This window comes from Heloderma suspectum, chromosome 1 (genome assembly GCF_057233095.1).
Source record: "Heloderma suspectum isolate Gila_16-S chromosome 1, 16-S_ref, whole genome shotgun sequence".
In the NCBI taxonomy this organism is placed as follows: domain Eukaryota; kingdom Metazoa; phylum Chordata; class Lepidosauria; order Squamata; family Helodermatidae; genus Heloderma; species Heloderma suspectum.
Window position 1 is genome coordinate 52534090 of NC_139458.1, and position 20680 is coordinate 52554769.

At 40.8% G+C, this 20680-nt stretch overlaps 1 protein-coding gene and 1 long non-coding RNA gene across 19 annotated transcripts in view; one reads left to right on the forward strand and one right to left on the reverse strand.

Annotated features, from left to right (window-relative positions):
• The window catches only part of MIPOL1 (mirror-image polydactyly 1), a 305293-nt gene that overhangs the window by 237246 nt on the left and 47367 nt on the right, over positions 1–20680 (reverse strand). The window contains exon 2 of one of the 18 annotated variants that reach the window (XM_084843301.1): positions 13062–13107. The exons of 16 other annotated variants lie outside the window; for them this stretch is intronic. The gene's annotated coding sequence lies outside the window, so the exon portion shown is untranslated. One more of the 18 variants, XM_084843193.1, reaches the window with a different exon arrangement.
• Positions 1–20680, forward strand: part of LOC146357238 (uncharacterized) — an 89668-nt gene that overhangs the window by 33815 nt on the left and 35173 nt on the right. The gene's annotated exons all lie outside the window — the stretch shown is intronic.

Below are 20680 nucleotides of genomic sequence, written 5' to 3' on the forward strand. Positions count from 1 at the left end.
GAGCACAACAGTGGATGGTAAGAGCAAGTAGCCAACACATAACTATGGTCTAATTCATTTGCAACAGAGGATATGAAAGGACGGACCCTATTGGAATAAAATGCAGGTGGGATGGGAAAGGGATTGAATTACATATATATATATATATATATATATACTTCACAGAAAAATGGAAGTCTGGTTTAAAAGAAACATGCTTGTGGCTACATTACCTTTAAGAAAACACATGATTTTTTTTTTAAAGGCACTTTTACCTACCGGCAAGAACAAATGCATTCCAGGCAATGCCTAGCACTGGCACAGTCCCTAGGGTTATGTATCAATACCTCAGAAGGCTTTACCTTTTGACCAGTCCTTCATTGGTATTTCTGAGCTTGTTTGATCTGGCAAGGACTCTGTGTCTTGCCCCAAGACTTCAGAGCTAAAATAAAGCCAAGTCTAGATAAATAAACTTAAAACAATATATCAGAACACACCTATACCTTGCCCTTATTTGTCAGAGAATTTACAAGACAAATGACTAAATTATGTTTATACTAGGAGAATAAAAGCTGTTTATTTTAACAAGTGACATTAAATTGACTTTCACAGTAGATGATTTTTTTTGTTCACACTTTCAGTTTAGATAGCAATTTATTCTGCTCCCCATTGCATTAATGGCGGTGTTGAGAAATATATTAGTTCTCAAAGCCTGATCCTGACAACAGTTACTACAAAACAGAATGAGTAGGTCCAATAAAGCAAATATAATTACTTTTTCTTGCTTTGGTGGTAGCAAAGGTTTGCAGGATTAGGTCACCTGTTGCTTCCTCTGAACATCCTGAGGTATGTATACAATATTCATGAAGAGAAAGTTCTCACAATATTTTCAGGTTCACAGTTGTATTAAGGTACATAAACCACTATGTTAACAGGTCTGATAAGTAAAATAGGCTGTTTATTAAACTCATGTAGAATTGGAACTAATGCGACTGATTTACAAACAGTAGCATTTTTCGAAACGGCAAAAAGTTCACTTCTTAGGAACCCCACATGATAGTAAAATTGGGTGCATGTTAAATTGCTTATAAGTTCAAAATTCTTTTGGTTGCAGAAAACAAATCTATTTATTTTAAAGTATAGCTGAGAATTAATAGCTTATCCAGGCTGTGCTTGCTTCAGCTCTAAGAGTACATGAAGAAAGCAAGATAAGCATTTTCAAGGGGTGTTCTTCTCAAAAGGGGGTGGGGGTGGAATCACCTCATACTTGGCATACTCAGTTCCTGATAAAACTCCTCAAATGAAGCTGTAACTTTGCCTTTTCAGTTCATGTATCTGTGTTGATTTGGGGTTGGCATTTTTTTCTAAGTTCCTCATTTACTTTTGGATTAACTGAAAATATGGAAGGTTATTATTAATATCAAAGAAATGTGATTTAAGTCAATGAAGGCTTTTCCCTACATATTGCACAAAAAGGTCTATAATAATTGCAGTATTTTAATAAGGTACTCATATAGCAAGAGATGAAGAAAATACAGTCTTTAATAACCTCTGGAGTATTTTAAAACATGTCTTAGGGCCTTAATGTGCCTAGTAATATACTATTTAAAACCACAATTTTATCCCTCCACAATATACAGTCATACTTCCTCGCCATTTACCCAGCTAATGAATGCCAGCAATTAGTAAAATGTAATCCCACTGCACAATCAGTTTAATGCTTTTAGCACTCAGAAAAGTAAACACCAAATTAATACTGCTCAAGCCATATCAGATCCTACTTGGAAGCATGCAATTATAGTTCAGCTCCTCAGGTGTAATTAAATGATTGGAATGATTTAGTTCCATAAATGCAAGTTAATTCATAAGCAAGCAACAAATATACTGGGAGTAATTACAAGAAACATTGGCAGTCTAAGCAGGGCATGCTCTTTTATACACCTGGTATAGGAAAATGCTGCCCTCTCCTGGATATATGCCGCGTGAATATCCACTCCAACAGCCACACTAATTTGAAGAATGGAAAAATGCAAGTTGAGAACACAGTAGAATCCTTTGGAGGTTAAAAGCCATTCTTACAGTTTGCATACACAAATTCAGCCATGAAGTGTAGTAGCCATAGTAAATTGCTAGCACGAATAAACTAGTTTTCAAATAATCACTGTTCATAGAGTCACAGGGGAATGAGTGTTGTTGAACCAAAATTCAGACTTGTGAGGTTGGTTTTACTCACAAAGTTCTTCCCGAACCACACAAATATAACCTGTCTGGGAGTGGCGAAGCGGAGTGGGTGGGTGGAATCATGTGCAGTGGTATATATGAAGATTCTCCAAAACAGACCAACACACAATATAGGCAGTGGCTTCCCAAAATATGTATCCACACAGAAATACAGAACTCACATAGTGATCATAGATGACTAAGTACATGTTTTGTACACATTTTTCCTAGGCAGAGATGATAGCCTATTTGTGTCTAAACTAACTCCCTAAGTAAATATGAAAGATTTCAGCTTCTTCTATGAACAAGGATAGCTCTAACATATTTTTAGACAATATGGCTATGAACACTTCTCAAGTCTATTCTATACAGGCAATATTTGAAAACACATTTTAAAAAAATCTTTGTGAAGCTTTGATATCTAAAAAACACACCAAGCGAAGGACCCAGTGCTGTTAGCAGTACATCTATAATCAATAACCTATGTACAATGTACTAACCAAAATAACTAATAACTATTTTTAAAAAGTATTATGTATTTTCTATCTATCTATTGGTATGTATATGTATAAATAACAAATAAATGCTGGATGTTGCTCACTTAAGTATTGTACCAATGAAAGAAGCCCCACCCATCACAAGATCTTATTTTAGAAGAATTACTAAATTCATTAAATTCTATTCACAATGTTACAATCTGATTCGAGTTGTACTTAAAGACCCACTGAAATCAATGAGACATATTATTTGTGACTTAATTGCACAATCCTATGCATGTCTATACATTAGAATGCATAAGCTCAATGGAACTTATTCCCAGGTAAGCGTGTACAGGATTGCAGACCATACACCTTTACCTGGGTGTTGAATTCAATGGAACATAGTTCTGGGTATTCATGCATAGGATTGCAATGTAACTTGATTTCAATGGGATTTAAGTGCAACTAATTTGAGCTGAATCAGGGCTCGCTATGTATTAATTTTAATCAGAATCAAATAATTTCATTCATCTAACCTACATTATTGTTCATTCATTTGTTTGTTTTTTACAGCTGCCTTTAGAAACTGCAGAAAGATAATAATTATCTTCAGCACTAACATTTTTCCTGTACTGCAGTAAAATGAGAAGGAAAACAGATCTATACAATTCTGAAACCACATACACCACTCCTCTGAATGTGTACCACTAGTGGGCTGGTATTTTTTAGAAGCTGTAAGCAAAAGAAGGACACAAGCACACTAGAACATACGACACTCTCCAAACACATAGAAGCAAATCAAATTGTTATTTTAACTAACAATAATATGTAGCCTGAGTCCCAATTCTGAACTTTTATGACTGTCTGTCAGTCATTCTTCATAGATGCAATTTTTGGCAACAAAATATGCTTAAGTCATTCATCTTTAAATGTCTTTAAACAAGCCAAGAGACTGGATAAATGGCTGCACCAGAACTACAACCCTTGTAGGGATGAATTCAATTATTTTATTAGAAGACATATTACTAATTTTAAAATGTACAGCACATTTGCTTTGCCCTTTAATGTCATGGTCCTTATTTTTCTATTCAAATCTTGTACACTGTAAGTTAATTGCTTTTGGAAACTACTTATTATTCATGTAAAAATTAATGTGCCAATGTGTTTAAATCCTTTTAAATGACCATTCATGCATCCTCCTTCTTTAAGTACCAAAGAAATCTGTCAAAGATATCAATGCAAGATGGTCTTAAAGAAAGTTCCAATAAAGATTTTTTTTCTGCTAACATAATATTTTCATTTTCACCAACTTTACTTGAATTCCATTAATTTTTTAAGCTGCTTTTAATAAATTCACCAAGTAAAATTTTTTAGGCCCCATAGTCTGTCATTTGTGTTCCAGCTGACTCTATGAATATTAATAACAGTGTTATCCTGATTAAATAGGCTTCATATGAAATCCCCTGTGAATCCTATAGCTCAGACATCTCATTTTTCTAACTCTTTATGAATTTGGATTCAGACATTATGCTGGAAGAAATCTTTAAAAACAGATCTAGTAGTACATTTGTGTGTTCTTAAGCAAAAATGAGATCTTCTCGTAATTCAAACAATTAAAAGAAACACGTCGATATCTTAAGGTTTCAGTCTCTCTGTAAATACACAACATATTTTAACTCTAATGGAAACTTTAGCATTTTCCATTAAAATAATATTAATGTCTGTCCTTAGATTCACCTTATGCAATACATTATATGATCTGAATTCATAGATGCTTTGCAATTACCAACACATGGCTAAATAGGGAAGGTCTCCAGAGAGAGAGAGAGAGAGATGCATGGAGCTGTGTTGGACTCAAAACCTACACTTATTACAAATATCTTTATTTTGTAGTTATATCATTTATCAAATGAAATTAAAACAGTACTTCCCCAAACCTCATTTAGTTTATGATATCTTCAAGTATAGGCAAAGCGTAGTATTATAATTTGTTTAGACTACTAGGATGTATTTCTGAGCAGAGGTATGCCTATACAAAGTCATTGTGGTGTCTAGGTTTACAGCCTTCCATCCCAGTTCTTAACACATCTACTTGTTAACAAGACTCATTCATTCCAAAGGACATCATTCTATTAGGCCTATGTATAGTGGAAGCACATCCAGATACATGAATCCTGTAAATTTGTGTGCTACTACAACTGTTGGGCGATCCTAAGGTTGAAAAACAGGGCAAAGGTAACTGTATCTGCTCTGCACCAGTAATAACTGCTTCAAAGCTCCTAGTCCACAATTCCAGTGAGAGTGAAAGGATGTTCTGTAAGAGCACTGTTGGTAGTAGCATCACATATATCCCATGATGCCAAGTCCACTGAAGTGTTTAGCAGGAGGGGTAGGGACAGCCAGTACTGCCACAGAAGCAACAGATACTGGGTTACCTCCACTGCAGCACCATAAAATGCTGGAAAATACATAATGTCCAATCCTACATGCTTTGTACAACAAAGAGGGCAGAGTGTCAAACAAACTAGAAACTTCAAAAAGGTCAGAAACCTCCACTGATAGCTGTGGGTGACAATACCAGGTTCTAAAGGTAATTCAGTGCTGGAGACATGCTATTGTCCTTCTGAACAAAATGCTCAGATTGATCTTGAGATGGAGACTGCAACCAGGGAGGCATCCAAAGGAGAAAGTGTTGTAGTCATTGGCCATTTCGATTACCTTCACACAGACTGGATAAATGTATGTTCGGGTCACAAAAAAGAGGTAAAATTTCTAGATATCTTACACAACTGTGTCCTATGGAACCAGCTATTGGGGAGGAAGACCTGGACTAAATCCTAAGTGGAGCCCAGGACCTAGCGTGATATGTGAGTGTTGTTGAAGTGATTGGAAACAGTGACCACTGTTCTATCAAATTGAATTTATACATCAGTGGAAAATTGTCAAGGAAGAGGCCTTCGTATGAACTGGTAACTACTTAAAGAATAGACAGCAGAAAGTAGGAATAAATGAACAGTTCTCACAATGAAGGGATGTCAACAGTGAGGTCCCCCAAGGATCTGAATTGGGGTCAATGCTTTTAAACGTGTTCATAAATGACCTGGAGTTGGGACTGACCAGTGAGGTGCCCAAGTTTGTGGTGGACACAAATTATTTAGAGCAGTTAAAACAAAAAGACTGTGAAGAGCTCCCCAAGAATCTCTCCAAACTGGAGGAATCAGCAGTGAAACAGCAAATGCAGCTCAGTGTAAACACTGTGTAAAAACCAAAAATCCTAGCTTCACATATATACCGATGGAATCGGAGCTGGCAGTGACTGACCAGAAAAGGGATCTTGGTGTTGTGGACAGCTCAGTGGAAATGTTGACTCAGAGTGTGACTACAGTGCAAATTCCATGTTGGAGAGATCGTTAGGAAGGGAATTAAAAATAAAAATGCCAATATAACAATGCACTCGTAGAAAGGCATACCACACTCTGAATACTGTGTACCGTTATAGTCATCACACCTCAAAAAGGATATTGTAGAGCTGGAGAAGGTGCAGAAAAGGTCAATCAAAATGATCAAGAGGCTGGAGCAAGTGCCCTCAGCTTTTTTGCTGGGAAAAACGGTGAGAGTGTGTGGCGTGGAGGTGGGGGAGGAGACACACATGACAGAGCTATATAAAGTTATGCATAATGTAGAGAAAGTGGTTTGGAATACATTTTTCACCTTCTCATGTAATACTAGAACCGGGGATCATCCAATGAGGCTGAATGGTGCAGGATTCAGGACAGACAAAAGGACACACTTCACACAACACATAGTCAAACTGTGGAATTTACTACTGCAAAATGTAGTGATGGCTGCCAACTTGAATGGCTTTAAAAGATTAGACAAATTCAGAGAGGATAAGGCCATCTCTGGCTACTAGTTATGATGGCTATATATTATCAGAGGCACTATGCCCTTGCATGCCAGTTGCTGGGGAAGTGGGAGGGTGCTATTATGTTCATGTCCTGTTTGTGGGCTTCCCACGGGAAGCTGGTTGGCTACTGTGTGAACAGAATGTTGGATAGGCCTTTGATCTGATCCAGCAGTGCTCCTGCTATGTTCTTATGCCCTGGGCAGTAAAAGCTGGTTGGTAGGGTACATCTGTTAATGTCCCTTGGATCTTACAGTCTTTATCCCATTCATGTTTATAACCATACTTTTAGTGCCCTTGTCATTTTTACAGACATAAAACAGAGATTAATAGTGCAACTCAGCCAAATGCCATTAGTGAACTAAGAGTTCCCATTCCAACCCTTTTAACCAGTGCCCCATCTAGATTTCATTGTTCAGTGACCTAAATATATACCTTGTGTTACAAGTCTTATGGACAAGTGTTTCATGGATTTTTGGTCTTCTAGTCTTCAGCACTAATAATAATTTAAAAATGTTCCCCAGAAATTGAAAGAATCGTGAGTTGTATTTTAAAGTGTGCTTTAAGCTTCCAAATCCTGACATATAGCACCATGCTTGAGTTTAGGAAATATTATATATGGCATTAATTATACCAGAATTAGTCTAAAAACTCTATACTTCTTTTCCTTAATATGTCTTTACAACATATTGCAGTGAATTCCTCTACTGCTATTAAGAAACACAGAATGGTGAATAAGGTATGAAGCACTTTATTGTACTCCTGATGATTGCAGGAATAATGGTACAATTCTAAGTATACTTACCTACAAGTGACACCAGTTAGGCATACCTCTGCCTAACATGTATTTATGGGTGTGAATTAGGGCTGTGCACCACTTTGGCCTGAAGCCTGAGCTCCAAGTACTTCAGGCCCCTCCAGGCTAAGTGGGTCGGGTTGCTTCGAAGCACTTTGGTGCGATCCAGTAGCCCAACCCAGCCAGCCACTGCTGCCGCCCAACCCTCAGCTCCTTTCCTGGGTCCTCTGGACGTGCACCAGCAGTCATCTTGTTATTTGGGGGGGGGGGCATTTTTAAAATGGTGACTCCCTGTATTTCCAGAAATAGATCCTGCAGCGAGAGGCTGGGGAGCACATTGGGGGGCGGGAGCGGGATTTGGATGTCTGAATCCCGCTTCAGCTCCAGAGGCTGAAGCAGGTCAGGGGCCTCCTGAATCAACCCGAAGCAAATCGGGCCTGCCACGGAAGCCCCAAAGCAGCTTCCAAGGTGGGTCGGGGGGGTCCATGCACAGCCCTAGTATGAGTGAGTTGTCTGGAAACAACTGATCCTGCAGCGCTGCTGAAACTGATCAATTTATGTGATGGGCCCCAAATACGAACAGGATATAAAATATGGATATTTAAATGAATAGCATCACGGCATTCATCTTCCAAGCTTAATACCAAATGGCAACCTCTAGTCTACTCAGTAATAAAAAGGGCCTTATCCACTGAATTAGCCAAATATACAAGTCACATCCTGTATAACTACCGGTCATACAAATTAATTGTTGGAGCATAACGATAGTGAATGTGCTGGAAAAAGCCCAGAATTAGTACACTATGATGAGAGTCGTTCCCATCTGGTTCAGGCCTGGTTTGGGGACACAAACAGTTTGGTTGCCTTGATGGATGACTTATGCTGGGAACTGGACAGGGGGAGTGCATCTGTGATGGTTCTGCTGGACTTTTCTGTGGCATTTGATACCAACCATCTTTATATCCTTCTGGGACATTTGGCTGATATGGGAACTAGGGGCCTCTATTTTGCAGTGGTTCTGGTCCTATTTGGCTGAACAATCCCAAGAAGGTGGTGCTGGGGGACTATTGCTTGGCATTGTTAGCTGTTGGCTCAGGGCTCTATATTGTCTCTTATGCTTTTTAACATCATCCCGAAGCTACTGGGAGAGGTCATACGGAGTTATGCAGTTGGTTCTCATCACTATGTTGATAACACCCAGCTCTCTCTCTCTCTCCCCCCCCCCCCTTAGCTGATGCCAAGGTGGCTATGGGAGCTCTGAACTGTTATCTGGATGCAGTGAGGGATTGGATAAGGTGAACAAGTTGAGGCTTAATCCAGAAAAGATAGAAGATCTGTTGGTCAGTAGGCAAGCCAACCTGTCTTTTGGGGTACAACCTGTTCCACATAGGGTTCCACTCACCCTGCAACCTGGGGGTACTCTTAGACCCAGCATCGCTCCTGGAGGGCCAGGTGGCTGTTGTAGCCAGGAGTACATTTGACAGCTTCAGCTGGGGCACCAGCTACACCCTTTCCTGGGGAAGGAAGATCTGGCCACAGTGATCCATGTCTTAATTACCTCTTTAGACTACTGTAACATGCTCTTCATTGGGCTACCCTTGAAAAATGACTGGAATACTACTAGTGCAAAATGCAGTGGCCAGACTGTTGTCTGGTGTGTACTTTAAAGACCATGTTGAATCAGGTACACTGACCTTCAAATTGTTTTTGAATCCAATTCAAATGCTGGTTGGGGCCAGGATATCTGAAAGACTGCCTCCTTCCCATACAGGTCTGCTGGTAATTTGCATTCTTCTTCACAAGCCCCCATTCTGTGTCCCTCTACCAAGAGAGGTAAGGCTGCTGGGTACAAGAGACAGGGCCTTTTCTGTAGCAGCACCCGACTATGGAGCTCCCTTGAGGGAAGTCAGGTTGGTTCCATCCCTACTGAGTTTTAGAAGGGCAGTAAAAACTGCACTGTTTTGCTGGGCCTTTGATGGATTTAATATTGTTCCGGCTTGTTTTTTAAATAATTTGTTTCTGCCTTTATTCTACTCTAATGTTATTCTATTATTGTACTGTTGCTTTAAATTGTACATCACTTTGAGGGCCCCAGAGGGCAGAAATGTGATTTATAAATACTTTGAATAATATATCAATAAATAAATCCTAGCTACATGTACACATTTACACAGAAAAGTATTGTGCTGCAGGGAAGACCTAGTGCATTATGGGTGTTCTTGAAACAATTAGGGACAGTGGCCACAGTGCTAAGAAACTTAACATATGCAAGTGGAAAGTTACCCACAAACTCTAACATGGTCACATTTTTAAAAAAATTCAAAATAGGAATCTTCTCAAATATAAAGGATTAGTTAAAAGGAAGTTGAAAGGGAAAGTCAAGGAGGGCCAAACCTCTCCAGAATACTTGGATAATTTAAAACCAGGATGCCACCATGGTTAATGAGCTGAGTCAAGGAATCTATACAAGGCACAAAGGTTACCTTTAAAAAGTAGAAGCCTTAACCAAAGAAGAAGAACAAGGAGCACAAACTCTGGCAAAACAAATGTAAGTTGATAAGACAAGTGGGAAAGAATTTGAAGAGCATATTGCTAAAACATTAAGATCAACAATAAACATGTAATTACACACATCAGAAGCAAGAAGCCAGCTGGGCCAGGGAAGTGATCAGACTGTTAGATAACAAAGTGAAAGGGGCGCTCAAGCGATGGGAAGCTTAGATTCTCTCTGTTGGTCTTCACTGCAGAAGATGTTAGACAGATGCTCATGCCGGGCCAAGTTTTTCAGGAAAGGTGTCTGAAGATCTGAATTCAACAGAGCTGACGTTTTGTGGCTGAACTAAAAATTAAAGAGTTACCAGGTCTTGATGGGTATTCTACATGGAAACTCATTCAATTAATAAAAGATCCTAAACATTCAAGTCTAAAATTGCTTATCTCCTGACAAAAATATGCAAGTTGTCATTACAATCAGCCTCTGTCCCAGGTAACTGTAATCACTGTAAAAGGGGATCTGGTGGAAGCCAGGAAACACAGGCCTGTTAGATCAATATCTGTTCCAGATAAATTTGTCTAAAGCATTATTAGAACTAGAATTAAACGTACAGAAGAACAAGTCTTGCCGAGAAATAATCACCTACAATGATAGGTCCTTCTCCACCACGTTTTTGGAGTTCTTTGAGAGCCTTAACAAGTGTGTAAACAGGAGGGATCCAGAAGGCCAGGGGTTAGGCAAACTGATGTCCTCCAGATATTTTGGACTACAGCTCCCATAAACCCTAGCCAGCATGGCCAATGGTCAGAGATTATGGGAGTTGTAGTCCAAAACCTCTGGCGGACACCAGGTTGCCTACCCCTGCAGTAGACAATTATACTTCCAAGAAGCTTTTAGCAAGATCCTTCACCAAAGGCTCCTGAGTAAATTTAGCAGTCAAGGGATATGATGGACAATTCTCTTATTAATAACCGAAAGCCCAAGATTAGGAGTAAATAGGAACTATCATAATAGAGGAAAGGAAACAGTGGGCTTCTACAAGAAACTGTATTGGGAAACTGCATTTAACTTGTTAATAAATGATCTGGAATCCAGGGTGCATAGTGAAGTGGCTGAGTTTCTAAATAGCACCAAATTATTCAGGATGTTAAAAACCCAAGTAGGATTTATCCAAACAGCCTGAATGGGAAATATAATGACAAATAAAGTTCATTGCAAGTTAATTAGTTACATTTATGTATTGCTTCATGTAACTGAATGGTGCCCCGAAGCAATTTAGAGATATATTATTGTCAAAAACACAAAATACAATATACAATTGCATTTTTATTAAACTCATACAAATTTATAAAAGTATCCATCTAAAAAAATCACCTAAAGGACAAAAACCCTGCCCCATCATCACAGGAGCGAGCAATAAAAATAACTACCAAAGCCAGGCTATTAAACTATCCAAAGGCTCAGGAAAATAGAAATGCCTTTGCTTGGCGTCTAAAAGATGAAGCTGGTGCCAGGTGAGCTTATCTGCGGAGAGCTTTCCATAACTGGTGGTGGTGGTGGTTGTGGTTGTGGGGCTACTACAGAAAAGGCCCATTCTCTCATTGCCACCCTTTGAACATATCTTGGAGAGGGCCCAGAGAGAAGGGCTCAAATATTGATCTCAGGTTCCAGGCAACTGTGGCTTGGGAAAGGTGGTCCTTGAGATACTGGGGCACTGAGCTGTGCAAAGCTTTATAGGTCGAAACCAGCACTTTCAATTGGGCTCAGAAACAAACTGGTAGCCAATGCATATGAGCCATTACGGGAGGTATATGGCTGGAATGCCTAGTTACGATCAAAAGCCTGGCTGCCGCATTCTTCATGAGCAGCTGTTTCCGGACTCTCTTCAGAGGCAGCCCAATGTAAAGCACATTGCAGTAATTGAATCTAGAGGTTACCAGAAGCCAAGATATCCCCATCCAGATAGGGTCATAGTTGGGCCACCAGCCAAAGCTGATAGAAGGCACTCCAGAGGCTGCATGACTACAATGACAGTGATGTGCCTGATCCTTCCGGCAGGCCATGAGCCCACTTAGAACTGGTTGCAGCCAGACTGAGGAACAACTGCTGCCTAGTAGGAACATGTATGCTGCTTCCCTCCTCATATGCTCTACTTCCATATTTGTAAATAAACCAAATAATACAAAATGCCATATGTGTCCAGTGTTTGACCTCCCTTTCAAAGCAAGCCACATTCAGGTACCACCACCACTGAACCTGTCACCACTTAGGGAAGTGTGGAGACCATAACTATACTATCTATGGCTAGGGATGCAAGAAAATTTAATTTGCATTTGTTTAAAATCAGAACTTGCCCCATTCACACCTGTGAATGAATTTTGCAGGCTGAGCTCGCATATTCCCAAGCTTGCATTCATGTTACCAAAAGGTGTACTTTAGAAAAATGCACACTTTAAAAATGCACATTTTGGGGGGAAAACATGCATGTTCATGCTTTAGTCAACTGGCGAAAAGTACGCATTTCTCGTACAATTAAAGCTCGCTCTTGGGAATGGGAACAAGGCAGACTGAGCTTCCAGGTGGAACTTGAGAACCTCATGAGCCAGTGTGGTGTAGTGGCAAGAGTGTTAGACTAGGAGCTGAGAGATCCGGGTTCTAGTCCCCACTTGGCCGTGAAGCTCACTGGGTGACTTTGCGCCAGTCACAGACTCTCAGCCCAGCCCACCTCACAGGGTTGTTGTTGTGAGGCTAAAGTGGAGAGGAGGAGGATAATGTAAGCCACCTTGGGTTCCTTTCAAGAGGAAAAAGGGCGGGTATAAATGCAATAAATAAATAAATAAATAAATAAATAAATGAGCTGGGGTCTCACTGATTCTCCCATCCCTATCCACAGCTGGGTTCTCAGTTCTTGGTGTGAGTTACTGTCTAGCTGCAGAAATCCATGCCAAAGTTGTGTTTGGTTGCAGAAAGGTAGCAGTTTAAATTGAAGCACGGAACAGAAGGGAAGGAGAATGAGCAAAAACACGAAAGGGAGTGGGACTCAGAAAGCAAGACCACCTGGTTATATACCAATGTTCTGTATTCACCTTGCTCATCTTGAATAAAAAATTTAAATGTGTATTAGCAAGGATTAATGTGTAAATGCAAATGTTCCAAGCCACTGGAAGTGAAGAAACCAAAGCCACCCACCTTCCCGGCAGCTGGGTCTTCTCTCCCCTTCATTGTTTAAGTCATACTACATGGGATGGGAAGTGGGAGAAAAATGACAAGTAAGAATGAAGGCTAAAATCCATGTACACTTACTTGGGGGAAAGCCACACTGAACACAGTGGCCTTACACTTGAATAACCATGCATAGAGTTGGACAGCATAAGATCTGGGGTGCTGTATGATTTTAATGTCACACACACACACACGATTTAAGTTAACAATGTAATTAACTATTTTAAAAAAAACAACTGGTGAAGTTTATGAAGATATGATGAAGTTATCCTTGGCTGACTGATATTTTAATGACATCCCCAAAGAATTAGGATTAAAAGAGGAAGAAATTGATAGGAGTAATCCATGTGACATGAATTTAAATTTAAATATGGCACCTTGAAACCAACTTGGAACTGAGAAGAAAGATACTATTGTGCAGTTTAATTTATGTTGACTAATTTTTTAGTAGCTACTCCTCTAAACATTTCCAAATGCATGTGTATGTTGATCATTTGACAAGTGATTATTTGCATTTGTGAATAAGCCACAACAGAAACAAGCACAATAGCTCTGCCTTCCCCAACCTGGAGCCCTCCAGATGTTTCTGACTAAAACTCCCATCACTCCCGACCATTGGCCATGCTGGCTGGGGCAAATGGGAGTTGCAGTCCAAAACATCTGGAGGAACCTAAGTTGGGGAAGGCTGCTATAGTTCTAACTTACATATTTCCTCACACCTCCCCAAATACTATGCTTTGGGGGGGAATCAGTTTGCACATTTAGCAGGCAGTCATTCAATGCTGAGTAATCAAGTGATGAGAAATCAGATAATGTACAGGTGTGTGTCAAGTGATCCTCCTGGATTAAACAGCTCATTCCTGTGCATTAGAACTGACCGAGGAGCATGTTCAGTGAGTGGCAAGCTGGTGGGTCACTCAGAAGCCTCTCTACTACCAGTATACACATATTTCAACATTGTTTGATCCACATAAAAAAGCAACATTATAACAAATCAGTTAACAGCACTGATGAAATAAAACCAGCAAATGCTAAAATAGTGGAAGTTGAACTAAAAATATCAAAGATAAAACTACTTAAAAACACAGCATAGAAGAAGAAATACAGAAGATTTCAGTGCCGAAACCAGGCCTAAACCCCCAACTGAAATGGATCTAGAAAATCTCCTCTGTGCCCCTCTCATTCTGGTGCTGAACTGAGGGCCTAGGAGGACATATCTGAGAAGGACCAACTCCACCCAATGCCCCAACCCACGTCTGGTTTATACACCCCAGGTCAGTTATACACATAGTATGATCCCAAGATAATCAAGGTGGGACAAGATGCCCTGAGAAGAGGCCTAGGAGAGGGCATTCAGTTGAACTAGAGGGATCAAAATGTGAATAATGTTAATATGCTTAGAAACTTTTTCAAATTTCATCTTCTTTACATAGAAGAAGATGCTGTTTCCTGCCTCCCAGCTGAGCAGAGCAGAGCAGCTCCAACTGGTTTAGGGACTATAGAAGCAAGCAAGCTCCCAGACAGCGAGAGATCAGAGTGAGCAAACAGGGAGAGCAAACAGGAGTTGGCCAGGGGAGTTGCAGTGGATGAGGAGACAAAGGCAAAGAGGTAAGTGGGCTGGAGGAAGCCCAGTGGGCTGTCCTTTTCCTTCTGAGTGGCTGTGAGCTCACCAGGTGCTCCTGAGAGCTCCAACTGAATTGAGGGTGTGTGGCCTGAGTACTCCAAGCAGCTGTGTGGGCAGGAAGTTTCAGTCTGTTTCCTACCTCCCAGCTGAGCAGAGCAGAGCAGAGCAGAGCAGAGGAAGCTGCTCCAGCTGGTCTAGGGACTATAGAAGCAAGCAAGCTCCCAGAGAGTGAGCGATCAGAGCGAGTGGACAAGGGGAGCAACAGGAGCTGGTCAGGGGAGGTCAAGGGGGAGGCCCCTAAAGGTTTTTTTTCCCCATTTCTTTGAATTTCTTTTTCGTGTAACACACACTTCCATACCAGTGGGCCGGTGTTTTTAACCTCCAGTGAGTAGAGGACCAGACACAGGCTACTCTAGAACAATCAGAAAGCTAGACACAAAAAGGGAATAGAGGCTATGGAAGGAAAAGACTTTCCAATGGTGGTGACCTGTAATGTTTATGCCATGTTTGTTTTCTTGCCTGAGAACAACATGGCCTACACATGCAACAAGTGCAAGTTTATCACGCTGTTGGAAGAAAACGTAAGAGGACTGGAGCGGCAAGTGTTGACCCTCCAGGGATAAGAGAACACGAAGAGTTCTTGGACAGAACGGTGGAACTACAGCAGCAAAGTGAAGAACAGAAGCTAGAAGAGCAACAGCAAGTTGAGTCAGAAGAGGAAAATGCTGAGGTGAGGAAAAATGCAGTAGAGGATATTCCTTGGAAAAGGGTGACAGTTAGGAGCAGAAGAACTAGAAGCCACTCTACACCAGTGGAGGCAATGGAGCTATGGAACTGTATCCAGGTACTTGAGGATGAGACTGGAGGACTGCCTGCAGAGGAAGAATTACAGGGGAACCTGCATGAGAGGAAGCAAGAGGCTGAAGGTGTATTGGCCCCAGGCCTGTAACCAAGTCACCTGTAGTTCTAGAGGGGCCTAGAGATCCATAATGCTTTGCTTAGGTTCATTATTGGTGCAATTTACTTGCTAGTGGGCCTCTGAGCATGTGAGATGAGTCACAGGTTGATAGTGCAGCCTCAGCACATTCCATGCTAACAAAGACTAGTATCTTATCAGGGTCTAGTATGTGCCTTGGAAGTGAGGCTACGTTTATGCCAAGCAGCGGGTGTCTGTGTTGAGAAAACTCTGATTGTTTTCCTTCTGAACAAACATTGTTAGTCTATGCTGGGAACGCTTGCTGCTGTCATGCTACCTCACTGCTGACATGTATGGTATAAAACCCATTTTACCCCATGGCTCTGGGTTCAGAGAAGCTGTCTGATACAACCATTGGGTATGCCTGTGTTCTGTAAGTTACTCAATAAAGTATTCCTTGTAAGTAAACCTGGATCTGATTTATCACTATCTTGGCACCTCTAAATTAAGAGTTCAAAGCCTACTGCAGGGGCAATACAGAAGGTCAGTCAAGCAGAGGTGATGAAACCAAGGCCTACAACAAGAAGAAGAGAAGAGTAGTAGTAGTGGGAGATGCCTTGCTGTATGGGATCGAAACCCAAGTATGTCACTAAGACCCATGGACTCGCCAGGTATGCTGTCTCCCAGGAGGACAGATTAGAGATGTGAAAGAAGGGTTGCCTGCACTCATAAAGCCCACTGACAGGTATCCCTTTCTTCTCATCCATGTGGGAACAAATGATACCACCAAGTGGAGCTACGAAGAAATCACGTCAGACTTTGAAGCTTCGGGAAGGAAACTCAAGAACTTTGGGGCCCAGATAGTTTTCTCATCCATCCTTCCGGTAGTTAGAAGAGGGACAGAAAGGGAAAGAAAAATACTCCGGGTGAATGACTGGCTATAGAGGTGGTGCCGGCGTGAGAGATTTAGATTCTGGGACCATGGGCTATACTTCCTAGAGGATGGACTGTTGGCAAGGCATGGGTTGTACCTCACAAAGGCTGAGAAGAATGTGTTTGGCCACAGCATGAAGAACTTCATCAGCAGGGCTTTAAACTGAATCCTACAGGGAAGGGAGACATAAAGTTGGGGGTAACAATGGATGAAGGCTCATGCACCACAACAGAGAGAACAGCTTAATAGCACCCAATAATAGTCTTCAGAAACATGTAGGAAGACGGCCAGACTATAAAGCACATGGTCTTCAATGTCGATACACTAATGCCCAGAGTATGGGAAACAAACAGAACAAAATTGAACTCTTCATACAGGAGGGAAATTATGACTTGATAGGTGTAACTGAGACTTGGTAGGATGACTCTCATGACTGGAATACAGCAATTGAAGGATATAACTTGTTCAAAAAGAACAGGAGGAACAGAAAGGGAGATGGAGTTGCACTATATGTTAAAAATACATATCTCTCCACAGAAATACAGGAGTATGAGCTTGGTAGCCCCATCGAGAGCATCTGGGTTAAAATAAATGGAGCAAAGAATGAAATGGGGAGAGGTAACGAGCGGGGTACCACAGAGCTCAGTCCTGGGCCCTGTGCTCTTCAACATTTTTATTAATGACTTGGATTAGGAGGGGCAGGGAATGCTGATCAAATTTGCAGATGACACAAAATTGGGTGGGATAGCTAATACTTTGGAAGACAGAAACAAAATTCGAAGTGATCTTGATAGGCTGGAGTGCTGGGCAGAAAACAACAGAATGACATTTAATAGGGATAAATGCCAAGTTCTGCACCTAGGAAAAAGAAACCAAATGCACAGTTACAAGATGGGGGATATGTGGCTCAAAAACACTACAAGCGAGAAGGATCTTGGAATTGTGGCAGATCACAAGCTGGATATGAGCCAACAATGTGATGTGGCTGCAAAAAAGGCAAATGCTATTTTCGGCTGCATTAATAGAAGTAAAGCTTCCAAATCCCGGGAAGTACTAGTGCCCCTCCACGCAGCACTGGTTAGGCCTCATCTTGAGTACTGTGTCCAGTTCTGGGCACCACACTTTAATGCAGACAAGCTGGAGAGGGTTCAGAGGAGGGCAACAAAGATGATCAGGGGGCCGGAAACAAAACCCTATGAGAGAGACTGAAAGAACTGGGCATCTTTAGCCTTGAGAAGAGAAGACTGAGGGGAGATATGATAGCGCTCTTCAAGGACTTGAAAGGCTGTCACATAGAGGAAGGCCAGGATCTCTTCTCGATTATCCCAGAATGCAAGACACGGAATAATGGGCTGAAGTTACAGGAAGCCAGATTCCAGCTGAACATCAGGAAAAACTTCCTGACTGTTAGAGCAATATGGCAATGGAACCAATTACCTAGGGAGGTGGTGGGCTCTCCCACACTGGAGGCATTCAAGATGAGGCTGGACAGCCATCTGTCAGGGATGCTTTGACTTAGATTCCTGCATTGAGCAGGGGGTTGGACTGAACGGTCTTATAGCCCCTTCCAACCCTACTATTCTATGAGAAGCATAAACAGAAATTATAAATTTACCAAATTCTGAATTTCGCACAGAACCAAATCAAGGTGGTATTAGCAGCAGCAGCAATATTTCTATAACACTTCTCATTTGCACAAATCCCAAAGTGGTTTACAGGACCATAAAACAATGCAATACAATAAATTTACAATAATACAATAAAGAGATAATTCAAAATATTATATATGAAGAGTATTTTAAATGTATGAAGTATAATGAAGATAGCAACTGATATGGTAGCAAAGACTGAAAAAAACTATTTTCCAAGTGTTTATCAGATACAAGGATCTTTTAAAATATCCTGAAACGTTTTGCCGTAGGCCAAGCTAAACTAAATCACTTAATCTAGGAGGGTACTGCATATAAAAGCAGAGTTAGCGTACAGAATAGTTTCCCCAGGGAACAAACAGCCTGTTTTCTTAGCACTTCATATTCATGCCAAGTTTTGATGCAATGACAAACTCCTCCACAAAAGGGCTTGCATTTTCACAGAACTAGAACATTTTACTGGCAAATCAAAAGGTCAAAACTTAAATCAAAGAAGGAGCTACAATCTAGAACAGGTGCTATGAGAAGACTCAGTTGCAAACAGGGTAAAAGGTTAAGGGCAATTATTTTAATGACTCACCTTAATACAAAAGGTTCTGTATTTTAGATACATCTGAATACCATCTCCACCTCTAAACTGTATTCTGTGTTTTGGAATAAGCTAGGTACATGTAGAGTATCTCATTAAAAAATAACCACTCTCCTGTTGTCTGGCAATGTTTCTCGATATTATGGACACTACTCCAAGCATTTTAGGACTTCAGACTGTTTTTGTGTGTCCATCCCATTCCAATTCCACCCCTTATTTCTCCTTCCACAAAATTCATTATATGATATGACATCCAGAGTCCTTTTGCCCAGCTTTGGCTTGCATACCAGCTGCATGCACCCTTAATGGGAAAAAAGCAGATCGGGTCACTGTCACACACATCATGGTTCCATCCAGGTTAGATTATGACACCCTGCTCTATATGGGATGCCACTGCAAGGTTTCAGAAATTACAGCTGGTGCAAAATGCTGCAATCAGGAGTTCTGACTGGTGGGAGATTCAGGACAGAACAAAGGAAGTATTTCTTCACATAGTGCATTATTAAACTATGGAATTTGCTACTACAAGAGGTCGTGATGGCTGCCAACTTGGGTGGCTTTAAAAGGGGATTAGACAAATTCCTAGAGAAGGCTATCAATGGCTCCTAGTCCTGACGGCTATATGCTACCTCCAGTATCAGAGGCAGTATGCCTATGTACACCAGTTGCTAGGGAACATGGGAGGGAGAGTGCTATTACACTCATGTCTTATTTGTAGGCTTCAAAATGGGCATCTGGTTGGCCACTATGTGAACAGAATGCTGGACTAGATAGGTCTTTGGTCTGATCCAGCACAGCTCTTATGTTCTTCGAAGTGTGCAACAGATATTGTTCAAGCTACATTGGCTTCTAGACTTTTTGAGAACAATTCAAAGTGCTGGAAATTACCTTTAAATATCTTGGTCCAAGATGATTGGGAGCTTTAAAGTAGTGCTCCTTCCCATATGATCCTGCTCACCCACTTAGGCTTTCCACTGATAACCTGCTTTAAATGCCTCCCCCCCCCCTCCAACAGAAGTGTGGTTGGTGGGAAAATGGACCGGTCCTTTTCTTTTGCAGTGTGGAAGCTTCTAAGTCCTTACCTCATTTCTGGAGATGAATTAAATTAAACCCTTGCTCCTCCCCAAATCTAAAGAAAAGCAAACCACATAATCAAGTTATGTGTAGTAAAGATGCTGCAAAATACCTGTAATTTCATTTCCAAAGGGAATGCCACAGATTCAGTTAGAGAGAAGCAGAATCTTTTGACTGAAAGGCGGTATAGAAATGATTAAATGAAAATACAGTAAGGCTGCAATCCTATACACACACTTTCCTGGGAGCAAGTCCCATTGAACTCAATGGAGTTTACTTCTGAGAATACATGCATAGGATTGCCATAATACTTGCAACACCATGGCTATTTTGTGAAACTTTACAGTTATTCCAGTTTCACAGAATAGCCAGGCCATTGCAAATCTGTCCTAGTCTATTTTTAATGTAATGTAATTTAGGGTACGATCCTATGCAAGTGGAAAAAGTCCTACAATTCCCACCATGCTCCTATGCTGGGAGTTGTAGGACTTTTTTCTGTCTAAACATGCATAGGATTGCACCCTTAATATATTTATGTAATGGTGACCATATTTAAAAATATCTCTAAGTGGTTTAGAAATATTTATCAGTATCTCTACACAGTAAACTTTATTTTATTATTTATATTTATATATTTGTACATTGCACAAAGACTCTTGAGGTGGCTAGCAGCGTTTTAAAACCAATAAGAACGTAACAATTTTAAAATAGAATAAAAACAATAGACAGCACCAGCAGGAATTAAATGCTAGAGATTTTTTAAAAGTTCTTCAACTGTTATTTAAGAGCTGGGGTCCCTA